The sequence below is a fragment of the Dipodomys spectabilis genome, unplaced genomic scaffold (assembly GCF_019054845.1).
Source record: "Dipodomys spectabilis isolate Male_0828 unplaced genomic scaffold, ASM1905484v1 ptg000092l, whole genome shotgun sequence".
NCBI classification, from domain to species: Eukaryota; Metazoa; Chordata; class Mammalia; order Rodentia; family Heteromyidae; genus Dipodomys; species Dipodomys spectabilis.
This window is the reverse complement of record NW_024870769.1, coordinates 9,021,894-9,041,443: the sequence shown is the minus strand read 5'-3', so window position 1 is coordinate 9,041,443 and position 19,550 is coordinate 9,021,894.

Genomic DNA, 19,550 nt, shown 5'->3' with positions numbered 1-19,550 from the left:
TGAGAACATATTATATAGTGACATAGTATCTATTTCAGTTTTTATAAACATACTTTGTGATGTTGGCCAGTAACACATTCGCTCAACCACACATTTTCTAGAATGTATTCCTATTACTGAAAACTTCAATTATATGCTTTCTCCAACTTTAACCCCAGCATCTATCTACTTACTTATTCCCTATCAGTATGGGTTTATTGCTTTGAGAACACTTTATAGATAGAAATATATAACATTCAATCCATTGTGGTTTGCTTATTTTGTTCAACATAATGCCTTTGAGATCTATTTGTATAATTGCTTATGTCAGTAGTTCATTCTATTTTTCTTTCTGAAAAGCAAATTCTTGTTTAGAGATACAAGCCACTTCAATCCATTCACTTATTAATAAATACTAGAGTTGACTCACAGTTTGAGATATTTCAAATACAGTTTCTGTCAACATTTGTGGTCAAGTTTTATATGAACACCAAGATTTATTTCCATAGAATAAAATATTGGTAGTGTGGGGGCTGGATGGCATGGTAAGTATGTGCTTAAATTTATTTTGTAATTAATGTCAAATTGTTTTACAAAGCTGCCTATCATTTCTCAGCAATATGCAAAAGAATCAGATTCTTCTTTTTTCATTGCATTTGATCCTCTCAGAATATATAATTACATATACATATATTTCCCTCCCAGGCAGCATATACTGTATAATACTGGATATATAGTATATGTGTGTGTTATATCCTGAGTGATATAATTTTTCAAAGCTTATTATTCATGCTTTTAGGAATTCTCACAAGTATATTTTAAAATAATGGCTAATATTTTCAGGATACCTGATAAACTATAAAATTTTGATTTTGAACTAAATGCTATGTTGATTCATCCTCTGGATATTTGATTTGAGACCATCTATTCACAAAAGCACTGTTATATGTATAAGCAGAATTTGGTGTTAGTCTTTATTTACCATTCTATTCAGGTTTTGTTATCAAGTTATATTTTTTACTTTTTGAGTTTTTGGCTTGGAATACTGTCTTTTTAGAATTCTCTTAGGAAAGAACAAAAGTTTTAACGTAAACAAACTGACAAGCTTATTTGTAACCAAACTATATTCCAAGTAATACTGGCTTGTAGTTCATGGACATATTGTAAAAATAAGATATAAACTAGCATAGCTTTTCAGAAGGAAATAAGAATTGCAATTTCCTTTTGAAAAATGTTTATAATTCAGTATTAGCAGATACTAGTTGTCCTAAGGAGTTTTGTTGTGATACTTCCAAATATGTACCTACCAAATCTTGACTTCCTCTCCCTTCTACTCATCTCCTTTCTCTCCCTTCTTAAAACACATAATCTAAAACTCTGTCAAATGATCTGGGAGTCTTTCTCTCAAGCAAAGAACATCAGTTATGCACCCCAGAAATTGCTAAGAATACCAAGCCACTGAGTGATTTGCAGGTATTGTCTTTACTTAATAAGATGTGACTTACACTTGCAATAAACAGAATACTACATAGAGAAGGGTTAGAAAAGTTGTTTTTGATCACTGTGGCAGGTGAGTTTCAAGATGGTCTGCATATGGGACTCTTATGCTGTGACTCTGTTTACCCCACCAAGAAAGAGATATATCAGAGGAACTGGCCACCAAGACCCCAATTATCTGTTCTCACTGATGAAGTTGCATGGAGAAGACACTGCTGTGGACAAATGAGCAGAACCCATGACTGCCCATCCAAGCCAGCTGGCATACTTGCATCTCTCCATTGCTAAAGAACGTTTTCCACCAAAACCAGTCTGTAAACATTGAAAAGGTGACTTCTACAAATGTATATGGCGGTGTAAGGCAATAAAAACATGAAAATCCAGGGAAACATGTCACCCATAAAGGAACTCAATTTTACAGTAACTGACCCCCAAAGACAGAAATCTTTCACTGCCTGATGAGGAATCAAGAATATTATATTGAAGAAGCCCAGAAAACTATTTTTAAAAATGACCAATCCAAACATGAAAAATCCAAAGAGAAATCAGGAAAAAATTTCCTGAAAAATCTAGAAGTGAAAGATACATTGAATTAATTTTTTTAAATGCAGTAGAGAGCACTAAGTCAACAGCAGCCTCATTGGAGCAGAGAATTATTGAATTCAAGGAATACTAAAAACCTGTAGTCACAGGAAAGAAAGATTAAGGAATCTCATGAGCTATGTGAGATCTCAAAGAACAGAGAGAGAGAGAGAGAGAGAGAGAGAGAGAGAGAGAGAGAGAGAGAGAGAGAGAGGAAAGAGACCATTTTCACAAAAGAAGGCAAAAAGAAGGTGAAATACAAGTCAAAAGTCAAAACTACACTAAAATTTCTTCTCACCACAAGCACAAGGGCAATTATCAACAAAACAAAAACAACAAATGCTGATGAAAATGGGTGTGGGAAGGAAAGAAGACAGAACCCACTGACATTCTTCTCAATGTCCTTGGGACATCCTTTGGGAGAGATTACATGTTAATTACAAGATATGTCTTAACAAATTGAAGTTTTGTTTTTCAAAGTCACAGTTATATGAACTGATTTGTTTTTTTTAATTTAATTTTATTGTAAAGGGGTTACAGTTACATAAGTAATGAGTAATGTCAAACAGTGCTACCCCCTCCCTTGTTTTCTCCAGCTTTTCCTCCTCCCAATGCCACCTCCCCCCCGCCCCAGGTTATAAAGTCCATTTCCAACATAGTTTCTAGTGAGTATCACTGTTTCATTGGTCCACCCTTTGTCAGACTATTTCTGTGACTCTGTTCCTATCCCCAAATCAGATAAACTTATATACAAGACAAAGGGTACTGAAATCAGAAACAGTGACCTTGGGGGAAAAAAAGGGGAGAAAAAAAATGAAGGACAAAATAAATAATTGCAGTACACTAAAAGAGAAAGAAAAAGAAAAACAACAACTACAAAAGCCTCTTGTTTCCATGTCATGGAGATCATTTTGATTAACATCATTTTATGTGGTCATATGTACATAGATTGGGCTATTGTTAACCTCTGCTAAGACTATCCTAGCCATATACTAATTATTACCAATGAGGGAAACCATGGAGCCTATGTTTCTTTGGGTCTGGCTTACTTCACTTAATATGATTTTTTTCCAAGTTTTTCCATTTCCTTACAAATTGGACAATGTCATGTTTTATAAATACTGTCCCTAGCTTCTGTGTGTAGATTATACTGTAGACTACTGTCTGGTTTTGAGGGTTAATTATTTTATGAGTCTGGGATGGATAATGGTGGTACAGATTGAGGATGAATAATGAATGTGGTGAAGATGATAACAAATCACCACACTTATAATATATTTCATGGCTTCACTGTCAGCATTTACTGTTGTACTTCAAAATGGATATATGGAAAATCCAGCTTTACTCAGGATTTTTGGCACTATAAAATAAATTCCAAGATAATTTACCGAGAACTAGAAATTTAGTGGGATATAAGTTCAGACTTGAATTTTGTCTCCATTAAATTCATGTGTTTAAGATCTACCTGCCAATTTGATGACATTTTGAAATAGAGCTTTTGAGTTATAATTAAGTTTAGATGATGTCCTAAAATAAAGTTTGAGTAACAAAACTAGTGACCTTACAAGGCATACCAGAGAACATCGTTTGAAAGGATATGGTTGGCCTGAAAAAAAAAAACTATGCTAAGTGAAATAAGTTAGGCTCAGAGAGGCAAAGGTTACATGTTCTCTCTCATATGTGGAAGGTAGAACAAGTCTGCAAATGTTCAAATAAATACATATGAAGTTATATGCAAGTGTAGACAAAAATCAGCAATTTATTTTCTCACTTGTAGAAACCAAGATCATGATATCAAAATTGTTGAGCTCTGATGAAGCTTCTCTTTCTGGCATACAAATCGAAGATTTAAATCAGAACTATTTGTTCTGATCACTGTGTTATAGAACTAAAAATTCATCAATAGGAGAAAGGCGGTAAAATAAACTTGTATGTGTGAATTAAACAAGGTGATTTTAAGCAACCAATGTGTCAAAGAAGACATCAAAAGGGAAATTTTGAAAAATATTCTGAGAAAAAAATGCAAACATCAATAACAAAGAAAAACCTCTTGTGTCCATATCTTGGGGTTCATTTCACTTAGCATCTCATTATAAGGTCACTTGAACATAGCTTTTGAGCTTTTATGCTAAGATTATCTGATAAGATGATCTTATTTGATAAGATTATACTATACTAATTATTGCAAATAAGGGTTGTTGTTTTTAATGTACCATGTGATTTTTGTTTTTTTTTTGTATGTTCTTCCTCCTATTGCTGTTTTCACTGTATTTGATTTAGGTACCTTGCATCCTGTATATATACATTCATTTAATTTGGGGAGAGGAAAGGGAATAACAAAATGCTGAAACAAGATCTCAAGATTGCCCATTGCAACAATGAGACTCACAAGAAACTATGTTGGAACCTTACAACTTTGGGAAGGGGGGGTAGAGTGAGGGAGGTAAGGGAAAGAAGGGATAGTGGGGGGAAAAAAGGAGGGGGTAAACATGCCCAACAAGTAATGTACTCATTACCTTACTGATGTAACTGTAACCTCTTTGTACAGCATCTTTACAAAAAGATAAAATTAAAAAAAAAGGAAACACAACAAATGAAAACATATGGATAGAGTCAAATCACTGTTAAGAGAAATACTTATGTCAGTAAAGGCTTACATTAAAACAGAAGGGATATCTCATAAAACCTAATGCGCAGTCTCAAAGCATTAGAAAAAGTACAAAGTAACCCCAAATATGCATAAAAAGAAACTAATACACAAGAGCAGCAATAAATGCAAACCTCCTGGAGAAAATAATAAAAATATCAACAAAATCGAAGAACATATGTTAAAACCTTCATATAGAATCGGAAACTAGATTTCATAACATGTTAATAGGTGCTGACATAATAACAAAATTTATCCACAGGATTTTCTGTGGCTGTTTCTACTTTATTTGGAAATAATAAAACATATACTCACATTTTTACCTATTAACTTGTTTTTTATTATATTTTCTTTTTCAACTTACTGTTGATAGAGACCATGCATTATTATCTTTGGCTTAGGATGGTCTAATACAAATTTTTGCTTTTACCATTTCCTCAATAAAGCTGGAAACATAGATGACTGAAACACTACTTACTTCTTTCTTGCTTTGTGATACATGTGGCCTATCCTTCAGTTCCATGTGCAGTGAAATGGTTATTTACACCTGCCAACATTATGTCTTTCTTTAATGTTGAACCAAGATCCTCAGATTTCAGACTCCTGAGTAGCTAGGATTATAAGCATGAGTCATTTGTGTTCAGTTATGATATACTTCTTTTGTGGAATATTAAAAAGTCATAAAGCTGGTTTTCATTGAATCTTTTCATATTGTTTCATAGAATATGTAGGCATAAAAATCACAATCTATTTTTGTATGAAGTTATGTGTATAGAGATGTATGTACATAGAGATATTATTTTCAGATGAAAAAGGAATAGGAGAAAAGTTGTAAATATTAGTTATAGTTGTTTTTTGGAAATTTGGCTAGAATTTCTGTGCACCTGTAGAGCAGTTATTGAGACAATGTCTTCTGTTTTATTTGGTCTTTTGAAAGACCAAATAAAAGTAATATAACAATTATTTGAGTGTAGCAGGGCACTAGTGGCTTATATCTACAATCCTAGCTACTCAAGAGGCTGAGATCTGAGTATCATGGTTCAAAGCCAACCAGGCAGGAAAGTCTGTGAGTTTCTTCTTTTTTTTTTTTTAGTTCCCTGCCGACCAAAGTCGTAAAGTTCGGTTTTCGACATAAGGACTTGTACAGCTCATTATTGCAATGGGTCCGCCTCTATCCCTATTCAAATGATTTATTTTTTCCCTTCCCCTCCACAAAGTAGGGGTTATACTTTTTTTTTTTATGTCGGTCGTGGGGCTTGAACTCTGGGCGTGGGCACTGTCCCTTAGCTCTTCAGCTCAAGGAGAGTACTCTACCACTGGAGCCACAGTGCCACTTCAAGTTTTCTAGTGGTTTATTGGAGATAAGAGTCTCACGGACTTTCTTACCTGGGCTGGCTTTGAACTACGGATCCTCAGATCTCAGCCTCCTGAGTAGCAAGGATTACAGGTGTGAACCACTGATGACCGGCTCTCCTAGTTCCACTTTTATGAACAATATTCAATCTCTACCTCTCCCTAGAGAGTCTTGTTCTTCTTTAATAGTCCATAAAAACAAAGGAGGAGGCAACAATGCTTGATAAGAAATGTACTCATTACCTTGCTCATGTAACTGTAACCCCATTGAGCAGTATTTTCACAATAAAACTTATTTTAAAAAAATAGTCCATTTCTCTGATTATTTCACTATATCTTCAAATCACTTCAGGAAACATTGTCACTTTATCATCTTGATATTTTTACATTAGCATCAGGATTAATATTAACCCTAATATATATTAATCAATACACAGTAATTCTATGTAATACATATTAGTCCTATAATATTTTAGCTGTGTATATTCTAAGCAGAGGCAAAAGTCTCCATATGGCACAGTATTAAATGACTTACAATTCAAAGAAGAAATTGTAAGGGACCCTAGACAATATCTCCAGTAGAATTGTAATAAAAAGTTTCCACAATATCAAAATAGTCTTTTAGGTAAATATATAACATCAAATGTTTTCAGTAGAAAAACAGTTACAAGTATTTAGAGTAAATTGATAAAAATCAGATTTCTAGAATCACAAAAGTAAACATATCCATCCAAGTTATGGAAACAGCCCAGGTGCCCTATAATGGATACATGGATCAAAAGATTTGGCATATGTGTACAATGCAATTTTATGCTACCAAAGGGAAGAATAAAATTATGTTATTTTAGCAAAATAGACCAATTTGGACCCAGAAAGACAAGTGGGTATTTTCTCTCATATGTGGGTGGAACTTAGACTTTAAATACAACCTCTCATGTAAAAACACACAGACAGACAGATATATGTTTATACACAATTAATTTGACTATTTTAGATGTAAGAGTGTAACTCCAAGAAAAATACCTTTCAAGCAATTAAAGATTTGACAAAATGAGTATCAAGGAACTTAAACAAGATTGCAAGGGATAGCTAGTAGGAGGGGATAAAGGAGATGGGACAAATATTCAATGAAGATATGTGATAAAAGAAGTGAGAAATGGGAAACAAATTTAGAAGGAAAGGGTAAATGAAATGAGAGAGAATGCCAGAAGGGTGACTCTGAAGAGCCAAAGTAACTCCATTTTGAGATTAACCCCACCATCTTGTGCTAGCCTGCCCTGAGTAACCCCGAGGGAGAGAAAAAAAACAATTCTCAGTTGCCATCAACCCCTGCCCACTCTTAAGAAGCAGAACAATTTCCCAAGTGTTTCAGGAACAGAACATAACGGTTTTACAACCATTGAACCGGCAAAGGAGGACCAATAGTTCAGAACAAGGGCAATGCGGTTAGAGTGGACTCAAACCTCCGTACAAGGGCAATAAAAAATGTCTATGTAAACTTTATAAATGTTAACCAATCATGTAACTGCTTGAGTGGAAATCCCCTAAACTTGTTTATTAAATGGTATAAAAGCTGTGCTGATTTTGTGCTCAGGGCTCTCTTAGCGTCACAGGTTACCAAGTGCACAGAGGACCAAGCTCTAGCTTGCAAATAAACGACTCTTGTTGTTTGCATTGGTTGTGGTCTCTGGTGGTCTTTCGGGGGTCCCAAGTCCATACAACAACTCTAATTAAGAAGCATTGGCCACTTATATTGACACGTTAAATTGTAACCTCCTTGTACAATCTCTTAACATAACATTCAGAGAATTAAGAAAAAAAATGTACTCTGCATGGAAAAGACAAAGGACATGAGACAGATTAAAACTGAGGACACAGATGAATGAACAAAAGTTAGAAGGAAGCAAAGATCTTCATCCTTCTTTGAGCATTCTAAGTCTTCCATTTGCTGGGCCTGTCAAAGGTGCCTATTTTCTCTTGCTATTTCTGACAGTTCTTACCTCCCTTCAAATACTACCTAGATTTGAATTTCAGCATTTCAGACTTAGTAGGCCCAAACCAATCTGTTGATCTGGCTGACTCACTGAGTATACATAGAATTTTTCTACGTATTCCCCCTCATTCAAAACACACAAGAATTCCACTCCTAACTGGACCAGGAATCCAAATTCAATCATCCCTGAATTGCTTCGGATGCATAGACATCCTAGCCAACACTGAGCCAGCAGATGTCATTGATACATCCAGCTTCTGACCACTGCTCAATAACTCCCTGGTCACTGCCCAGTGGGTTGGATGATTGATGGTTTCTTATCTGGTATTTCTGCTGCTCTTGTAACCTTGGGATTTGTTGTCAACAGGAAGCCAGAGTTGAAACTCCTCAAGTCAGGTGTCTTTGAAACTCTACAGTGGCTTCCTTTTTTATAAAGTATAAACCTCAGAAGTTCATGGATTTTTATGACCATAGAACCTACCCTGTCCGGTGTCCACATTTCATCATCAGCCTCAGTTTTTTTATGTCTACTCTAGACCTACTGCATACTTTCACTCTAGTAAGGTGGCAGATGGTAAACCACTGTCCTTTTCCCCTGCTCTTCCACCTCCTCTTGCTCCCCCAGAGTGGTCACAACCCCCATAGCTCTACAGAACCCGTTCTTTTTTCTCTTGAGAAGCAAAATGGCAAAGATTTATTGAAGGCAATGATAAGCAGAGCTCTCATTAGACAGGAGGCGTCCCAATGAAGGGCATTGCCTGGGCACTGGTTGTGCAGAGGGTAATAAGGTGTCTCTAGGAGAGAGTTATGTGTGTCACTCTCAAGATCATTGGCTAGCCTGCAGGCCACATAGGTTCTCAGACCAAATCAGAGCAGAATCCATTCTTGTGTTCAGTTTTCAGGTCTTGTTCAGTTTTTCTACCTTACCTGTAATGGCTTCACCTCCACATGTTACCTTCTGTCCTTATTTCTTTTCACTGCTTAGTATTCTATTCAATTTTATTTTGTTTTCTATATTTTGTCCTTTATTTGCCAGGATTTGGGGTTGATTTGAAGGTTCCATCTTTGCTAAGCAGATGCTCTACTGCTTGAATCATACATTTAACCCTTTTTGCTTTAGTTATTTTTCAGGTATGCTCTCAGAGTTTTAGTCCAGGACTGTTTGGACTGTGATCCTCACAACTATGTTCCCTGCATAACTGGGAAGACAGGTATGAATCATCATGTCCCACTTTTTTGTTGAGATGGGTTTTTCTTTTTTCTGGGCTGATCTTGAACCATCTCCTCTTCCACAGTACCTAGGATGAGCAATCATGTTCAGCCCGTATTTTGTATTTTTTTGTCCTGGTGTATATACAGCATGTGAAATGCTCACAAAAAGAAATTTAAGTTGGTTTTCCCAGGCCACTCTGAACCCTAATGGGCACATAGCAAAAACTCAGCAAATAACACTGGCTCATTGGATAAATAAGAGTTTGTGATTACTGTTAGCCAGTTCAGAGAGTTAGAGCCTTCATTGTTTGGATTTTCCAAAATATAAAATAGCTTGAGATCAAACACTTGGTACAGGGAGAACAGGCCATTAGTTCTAAGTATGTCTTAAGAGACTCAGGTATGCCAGGCCTAGATTCCTTAAAATTTTTGTTACAGATGTACACAATCAGAAGGGGCATGGAACTGAACTGAAGGTAAACTCTTGTTTAAAGCCTTTTCATTTCCTTCATGAGAATCATTCTTAGCTTCTAATAAAATCTGTGGCTAACCTTTTATTGTTTTGGTGAAATGACAATGAAATGATGCATGAGATATTAGCAGGTGAAATGATGTCTGGTGAGTTTACTAACAACCAGAATTGACCTGGGTCCCAGTGGTTCATACGTGTGTGTGTAATTCTAGCTACTGAGAGGCTGAGACCTGATGATCTTGTTTCAAAGTCAGCCTAGGTTGGAAAGTCTATGACACTCTTAATTTCCAATTAGCCAGCCAAAAGTTGGAAGTGGACTCAAGTGGTAGAGTGTTATCCTTAAAGGAAAAAAATCTAAAGGATAGCACCCAGTTCCTGAGTTCAAGCCCAGTACCTCTGTGCACACATGTGAGTATGTGCACCCCCCCCCACACACACACGTACTTACAAGGGTAAAAACACCACCATCACCACTACCAACAACAAAAAATAACCCAGAAACTTATAACAGGAAGTGAATGTCCCTCAGGAATTCCTACATGGTTCTCTGTAGGAATCTGTAGGATAGTGAATTAGAAGCCATGTTATAAGCATTGTCATATGATTCTTACTACGTCCTGGTGATTACAAACCACAACTTGAAGTGAATTTTACCTGAAATGCCAAGGTAGAGATTTCTACAATATGCAAAATATACAGAAAACAGAGAGAGAGAGAGAGAGAGAGATAAAAGTTCTGAAATGCATAACTTTTCCTATGTCAGGTAATAAATTTCAACAGTTATTATATTATTAGTTTGCTAAAATTTTGTATCTAAATTTAAATGTAGACTTTATTCTGGTCAGGGACAAAGCTAACCATTAAACCATTAAGCCTACTTATAAGTTAATATTTTTTAAAACCCATTAGAGATAATTTTTTTTTAATTTTAATATGTTTTTTATTGTAAAAATACTGTACAGAGGAGTTACAGTTACATGAGCAAGGTAATGGGTACAGTTCCTATCAAGCATTGTTGCCTCCTCCTTTTTTTGTCTCCTGTTTTTCCCCTACCTTCCCTTCCCTTCCATCTCCACACTACACTCCTCCCCACCAAAGTTGTAAAGTTCATTTTCAACATAGTGTTTTGTAAATCTCCATGTAATGGTCAACCTGTATCCTTGTTTAAGTACTTTGTTTTTCCCTTCCCCTCCCCAAATTAGAGAAATATATATACAAGATGCAAGGCACCGACATCACATATGGTGAAAACAGGGGTTATACTGTGGGGGAGGAACATACAAAGAAGCAAAAACATCACATGGTACATTATAAATATGTTAGAAATAATAGCAACAAAGAAAAAAACACTGTGTCCCTATCTTGGGGTTCATTTCGCTTAACATTATTTTATCTAGTCATATGTATATAGATTTTAAATTTTTCTGCTTGTCCCAGACATATACTAGTTATTGCAAATAAGAGAAACCATGAGACCTATGTTTCTTTGGGCCTGGTTTACTTCACTTAATATAATTTTTTCCAAGTCTCCATTTCCTAAAAAATGGGGCGATGATAACTTTTATGACATTTGTGGATAAATTGTATAAAATGTGAAGAAAGATTTCTAGTAATAAGGTCTAGCTCATTAATATCTAGATTGAGTACCTGGACCTTTTTGTTTTTATTACCAATGTCAATAAAATGGGTTTGAGCTTGTTTTGGTTTGGAAAACTCATTGTTAAAATACTCATGCTGTATATATCATCCTGAAACACCACAGAGATGCTTCCACTTAAGAATCTTTATTCCTGTTACAAGAGAAAAGGTCCTTGAATCCATAAACTCCAGGAAGGAATGAAACAGGTAGAAAAATGAATAAACAAGCCAAGGAGAAGGAGAAGGGAAGGTGGATAAATCAAAGAAAAGCAGAATGAAAAGAAACCAAGTGAGAGGAAGCTTTGGGGGGACCCACAGACGAGCCATTGTGTTGGATACAGCTGGAGATTGGATAAAGAGGAAGACGATTTCTGCAGGTTGGCACGGTAATGGATAAAATGAGGGGCATAATGTGGGACGAAGCTGTTTTGATGTGAAGAGGGAGTGACCATGGGGAAAGCAGGGCCCAGTGTCAATGCTGAGAAAGAAACAGAGGCTGGAAACAGGAACAGGGTGATGGTTTTATTTCTGGAGGTTTGTTCTGACTTGCTTGTGTTTATGAGAACAAAATATACACAGTGCTCTTGTAGGAGTTTGAATGTTTTCTGTCAAAGAGCTTTCTTGACCTAAGTATTGCCAAGTTAAGGGTAGCCACCATCTTACAAGAAGCTATCTTATTTTAAACTTATCCTATTATAGAGTTGTTTTTCTAGGTGCTGGAGGCATGGTTCAAGAACTTGCTGACAAGTTTCTGCGTTGGCCAGGTGTTCTGGTTTGGATGAGTTCTTTGATAAACTTTTAGCTCTTTTCAAACTTGCCAACCACACAAAATTGTGAACCTAAATTCTGACAATCAATACCGAAGGTCAGTAATGGGTTAGAGATAAAACCTGGGTGAACTGCCCAGCCAGCACACGTGCTAACTTGATTTTCTGTCAATAGAATACCCTTCTGCAGAAATAAAATTGTGCCTTGCTGAGTTCCTTTTAAGTTGATGTCCATAGTCCTACATGACACCTAATATCCTGAGAAGTTTCCAACACTCATGAAAATGACCTAGTTATGTAGAGAAATTCTCATTCAACTCACAAAGATGGGGGTTGCATATTCATGTACATTTAATTTGTTTGTGTATCATGAATCAACTAAATAATATGAGAAGCACTCATAGGAATTGATAATATTGACAACAAAGCTAATTTTTGAATTAGTTTTAAGGAAAAGAAAATTGGCCTCTTTATGGTATCTAAGGCTTTTAATAATGAAAGGTAGTAATTCATTTTGTGTTTTATTATTTTGTTAGTGTTACATTTGCTACCATGAAACTATAATTTGATCATTTTTCATACATGCATTAATTTTCTTGATGTTTCTAATGCTCTTACCTGGAATCTTTATTTCTATATCAATTTCCATTTTATTCAGCTGTAATGGTACTTGTTATTTGCTTCTCTAATATAGATGAAATGAGTCACAATATGAATAAATTGAGTGGTTGAGATGGTGAGGAGCTCATTTAAACACTGAATCATTTAAATATCCCATGATTTATAGACATTATGAGAACTTGCTTGCAATTTACAATTGAATATAAAATAATTGTGAGTTATTTCAAAGAGCAGAAAAATCTTAATGATGCAATTAATATACAGTATTTATTTATTTTAAGGATTTCACTTGGAGAGTGGATGAACCGCTGATAGCTTAGTAGTTTCTCAACACATCAGAGGAATTTTAATGATCTATTAACTGGGAACTTTTTATTCCAGTCAGGATAAATATGCTGCACTTATACAATTAAGCAAAATGTATTAATCAAATTTAATTATGTTTTTACTCATTTGATATATCATTATACAATTGAATGATTGTTTCTGATTTGGAAAGGGCTAGAATTAGTAGAGAAAATATAGCTTTTTTTCTGTGCAAAGTTAATGTACACCTTGTAATGGAAAATTTCAAAGTTATGAGAGTTCTTGAGAAAACAAATAGGATAATGTGCTAATAATAGCACTAGCTAAAATCTAGGAACTACTTTGTGTGTCAGGAACCATGCTAAGTGATAAATGAAGGTTTTTATCTAATCAAATCCTCCCAACATTTCTATTAGGATAGTGGTGTTTTCATTTCTACTGGTGAGAAAATCATTATTCAAAATATATTACTATAGCTAATACATTTCTCAAGCTAAGTTTTATTTGAGGCAGCATAATGACATACAAAGGAAATTTAGACTTTTCCTTGATTCGTATCTCCATTATCGTGTTCTAAATGAGGATTCTCTTTTACCATCAGCTGGTCTCTTGGTTTAGCACTTTCACTAGCCACCTTGGTTTTAAATCTCTTTATCTTCCATGACCCTCACTGAGGGAAGGTCATCTTTTTTGTTGTTATTGTAAAGGTGACATGCAGAGGGGTTACAGTTAAATGTTAGGTAGGGAGTACATTTCTTTGTGAACTGTGTCACCTCTTCCCTTGTTTTCTTCTAATTTTTCCTTCCCTGTTCCCTGCCTTACGTATATAGTTCATATTCAACACAGTGTCTAGTGAGTACTACTGCTGCATTTCTTTTCCTTTTGTCCCACATTTCAGTGATCCTTTTTACACACCCCAAAACAGATAAACTAACATTTGAGACAAAAGCTACAGAAAACAAAAACAAAGGAGAGGAATGGTGAGACAAAGAACAAAGAGGGGACAATTGCAAGAGTAATATTCATAAGACAATATGTTGGAAATGATCCGTACAATTTGGGGGGAGGAAAAGTAGGAGAAAAATGAGAGAGGGGGGGTAACAAGTTAGACAAGAAATGTTCTTATAACCTTACTTCTATAACTGTAACCCCTTTGTACATCACCTTGAGAATAAAAAAGAAAAGAAAAGAAAAACGTACTGCTCGAATTTAAACCTCAGGAGTATCTTAGATTGTCATCTCAGCCAGTGTTATTCTTTTTGTTCCTAAGTCCTGGTCCAGTCTGAATCTTGCTGTCTTAAACCTTAAAGAGAGTTTTATTTATTAACAAGCAATTTGCTATATATCTCAAATGACTTCTAAATTTCACTATTTGGCAATTGCTACTGAGACTTCCCAACACTTAAATGCAAACTCTTAAAAAGCCAAGCCATATTTTCCCAGGAAGTGTTCAGGACTTCCTCCTCAATGTTCCAATGTAGCTTGTTCTTGTCACTGTTTGGGTGTTACTACAATTGTAGGGTGACGATTAGCAGAAGAGTCTGTTCTCATCTCCTTGTCAACAAGACAGGGATGCTATTTTATTAATAGTTATTGTAGAAATCACAACACAGCCTAGCTTGTTATACAACTTAGTAAACACATTCTGGATGATTTTTGAATCAACAAAGGACATTTGAGTTGTGGGTGGAGAAAGTCTGGAAAGCTAGGGATCAGACTGACTGACTCAACCTTGAGAAAAAGTAAACGAAATATCCAAGTCCTCGAAGATGGAGAACTATGATCATATAGGTGGGGTATCACTTATTCTCCCAAGCACCTGTGAGCTTCTGACGGTCAGCTTCTCCTGGTTCAAGGCCAAACAAGCTCAAGCCAAGTAATTGCTAGTTGGAAATACTGCCTGGGCTCTGGGGAGGAGCCCCAGGCAATGAAGGATCCTTTATTTGGGCTTTCTCAACTCCCAGATTGGATAGTTTAGGATTCTTCTCAGGTGCCCAGTGAAATCTCCACCGTTGGGTAACCCTCTCACAAATATACCCTGCTGTAGGCCTTCCTTCCTTTCTTGTCTCCTTTCCCCATACAAAGATCACCTCCTAAATGGTTCTCCAAGTACTAAAACTAAATCAATCACCTCAGCAAATACAGGAAATATTTGACAGCAAACCTGCTTATGTTGGGAAGCCAATCCATAAAGCTATTTGTTGTTTGGGTCTGTGCATGGAAGAAAATCTCAATGTTGATAAACAAACAAACAAACAGGATCTGTAATATCTGAAAGGCTAAAGATCCACGTTGGTTTTGGTTATTTCTATTTCATGACACAACAGTATTGTCACTAATAGTATTTCCTGTCACACAGAAGCAAACTGAACCCTCAAGATCCCCAGAGGGCTAGCTCACTTCCACGTTTTCTTAATAGCCATTTAGAGAACTTCTTATTAACATTGTTACAGTGAACACTAGGAAATGGTTGCTGTTTAATAACAGAAAGCTAAATAGTTAATTTAGAAGTTACTCTGTGACCATTTCTACAGCCATTAAGAGCTCTGCAAATGCTGTCAAGTCAGTTACTCTAACAGGATTTAGTTCCCACACTTAAAAGTTGGAGACTATTGGATATTTAAGTGGGGTGTTTGTAAAACACACACATCACTGTCTATAGTTAATGTTCAAAAATGATTGCTGATAAATGCTGCCTGTCATTACTTTCGAGAACTAGATGACAATGTGTCTTGTGAACGTCTTGGTAGGGAGACATAACTTTTTGAAAATTTATGGGTGTTGACACCAGTATTTCCTGCAGTGACAGCTTTGGTGTTATTATAAACTCAAGCTTCTATTTGTTGCCTCTGGATAGAAAAATCTATGCCTTTACAGGGAAGTCTGGGTTTTATATTTGTTTTGTGCCAATCCAGGGACTTGAACTCAGAGGCTAGGCACTGTCCCTGAGCTTCTTTTGTTCTTAATTGGAGGTAAGAGTCTCCTGGGCTTTCCTGTCTGGGATGCCTTTGAACTGTAATACTCAGCCTCCTGAGTAGCTAGAATCCTTGGGAGAGCTACCTGTGCCTGGCAGAACAGTGTTCTCTTAATATGTTATGCAAATTCAGCCAAGTGAATATCAGCAGACATTTCCTCCATAATCAGAAACCTACAGGAAGATTGAGAAAATGTTTAGCCAGTATAATGAACACATTTATTGCTCTGTCAGTGTTAATCGTAGATGTTTTATTTTTTCTATTATCACTCTAGATTTTATTCTCATTTATCAAGAATAACTCATTGATTCTCATCTATTTTTCAAGTACTTCTATAGATCTTACCCAATGTATATGATGTCTACAGCTCATTACTGAATATAATTAGAGAATGAAAGCTTCTGAATTTTAAAGAAAATGGGCAATATTAGAGAATGGGTAATGGTGGTGATTTTGGCTTGAGCAAAGAGGAAAGGCCTCTTTAAAGAAGAGAAATTGTTAGTTTAGTAAAAGGAAATGAGAGAGTGTGAAGTACAAACAGATAACAGTCCTGGCTGGTCAATGTATGAGGATGAAGTTATGCTACATGTTTAAGATATTAGGTTTTTGTCTATGTACTGACACTCAGATGTATATAAATTAAAAAATACAAAAGCAAATTAGGAACTGATAGGAGTTGTATGATAGGTCAAAATAATGTTTCAGATACAAGAAATGAATCAATTTTCAAACCTCCCATACTCCTGGATTGGTATAGTTAATATCGTGAAAATGGCAATACTGCCAAAGGTTATCTACAGGTTCAATGCAATACTTATCAAGATCCCAACCTCATTCTTCAAGGAAATAGAAGAAGCAATCCAAAAATTCATATAGAACAATAAAAGACCCTGAATAGCAAAAGCAATCCTTAGCAACAACAGTGTTGGAGGAATATCGATACCAAACTTCAAACTCTACTACAAAGCCATAGTAATCAAAAGAGCTTGATCCCGGCAAATGAACAGACCTGAAGAACAATGGAATTGAACTGAAGTCCCAGAAATGAACCCACAGACCTATAGCTACTTAATCTTCAACAAGGGAACTAAACAATAGAATGGAAGAAAACCTCTTCAGTAAATGGTGCTGCTAAAATTGGCTAAACATCTGTAGAAAACTAAAGCTAGAACCCTATATATCACCCTGCACCAGAATCAACTGCAAATGGATCAAAGACCTCGAAGTCAAAGCAGACATCCTGGAAACCTTATAGGAAAGAATAGGAGAAACTCTGGGGCTCCTTGGCACATGCTGAATTTTCTTAATAGAGACCCAGAAACATAACAAATCAAAGAAAAGTTGGACAAATGGGATTGCGTGAAACTGCAGAGCTTCTGCATAGCAAAGGACATAGCTAGTAAGATCAATAGAAAGTCCATGGATTGGGAGAAGAACTTCACTAGCCAAGCAATGGACATGGATCTCATATATAAAATATACTTAGAGGAGCTGGGAAGCTGGCCCAGTGGTAGAGTGCTTGCCTTGCATGTATGAAGCCCTGGATTTGATTCCCCAGCACTATATAAGCAGAAAAAGCCAGAAGTGGTGTTGTGGCTCAAGTGGTAGAGCGCTAGACTTGAGATGAAGAGCTGAGGGACAGTGCCCAGGCCCAGAGTTCAAGCCCATGACTGACAAAAAATTTTTTTTAATTAAAAAATAAAAATATATTTAGAACTTAAAAAAATGAAATCCCCAACAACAAATCCTCAAAGAAAGAACCTCCTGATTAATAAGAGGGACAAATACTTAAAGAGAGATTTCTCCGAAGAGGAAATAAAAATGAGCAATTAGACACATGAAGAAATGCTCAACCTCTCTAGCCATAAAAGAAATGCAAATCAAAACAACATTAAGATTCTACTTTACCTCAGATAGAATGGCTATAATCAAGAAATCTAATAACAGATGTTGGAGTAGATGTGGCCAAAAGGTAACCCTACTGCATTGTTGGTGGAAATGTAAACTTGTTCAACCACTTTGGAAAGCAGTATGGAGGTTCATCAAAAGACTCCACATGGAGCTCCCCTATGACCCAGCAATCACACTTTTAGGCATTTACTCAAATGATCTCAAACAAGGTCATACTAAAGCCACTAGCACACCATGCTTATATATATAGATAGATAGATAGATAAATAGATAGATATAGATAGAGATATATCTATATCTCTCTCTATATATATATCGTGTAGAGGAGGTCTGAAGAATCAAAGGTCAGAGTAGTCAGGTTCAGGGAGGGGTGGCACTGTGCATGCTCCAGTTGCTAAACTCCATTAAGGATAGGGGAGGGATGGTGATCCATGATTCAATTTGCCTGAAGAGTAGGTTTAAGGCATAACACTTCTACCTCTATTATTATACTATGAAATTTCTGCACCTGACAAATACATTCATTTTCTTTGTAACAAAGGCTTCTGCAGAATTATACGTGCTCCACAGTTCTTATCTGAGTGGAAGAAGTACTGCTTCATGAATAAATTACTTTACAGAGTAGGGCTGGAGCTCTGGGTCTAGAATCCATTGCCTTTCACTTCAGTGACTCGGGTAACTGCATTAACTTCTCAGTGTCTCAGCTTCTTTTGCATCAAAGAGTAGTCATGAACAAATGTCTGCCATTCTCGAAGAACGAATCACTCAAGCGTGTGAAGGAAAAAGCAAGGTATTTCCAGATCTGAAAAGATAAAAAGTCTTCCTGCATATCCTGTACAATGCTTTCTGGGTGCAGTTATAAAGGAATAGATCTGATAGGATGCCATCTCAGGACGCAGATCTGTCCTGAGATAGAGCAACAGAAGTAGTTAGCATAAAATATTTTCTATAGAACAAGTGATATTGTAAATAGTGATATTATTTATCGTAAAACATCAACAGAAGAAGCACTAAGCTCAGTACGTAAGCATGTTCTGGAATGTAGAGAAAGATATAAATACATATCTCTACATCTATGTCTGATTCTATGTATGTATGTATGTATGTATGTATGTCTGATTCTAAATGTACTTACATTTATTCATGTGGATCAATTTCATGGATATCTACGTTTGTCTGCTAATCTATCTATATAACTCTATGCTTCACCATAAATTTGCATATTCTTGTTTAATGTATTTCCTTTCCTTTTGCAAGGCTTATTGTTACTATCAGAAGATCAGAACTAACTAATGTGAAATTTATGTATATCATTTATATATTATTTATGAGACTAAGTTTTTATTAAATCAAGGAAAAGGGGAATGGAGAATTATTTATCAGCAGTACAACCCACAGGGTACATATGGTAGTTGTCTCCTTGTAGCAAAGAAAGCATAGCATTAAAATAAATTTATTAGCAGAGGCCAATGCCTTTGACATTTTATGGGTTACAAGGTTTGGAAAGGAAGTTGTTGTTGGACACTTGAGTTTGGAGAGTCAGAAGACATGAAACCCAAAAGCTCAACTCCAGCATTTGTGTGAGGTATATGAAAGC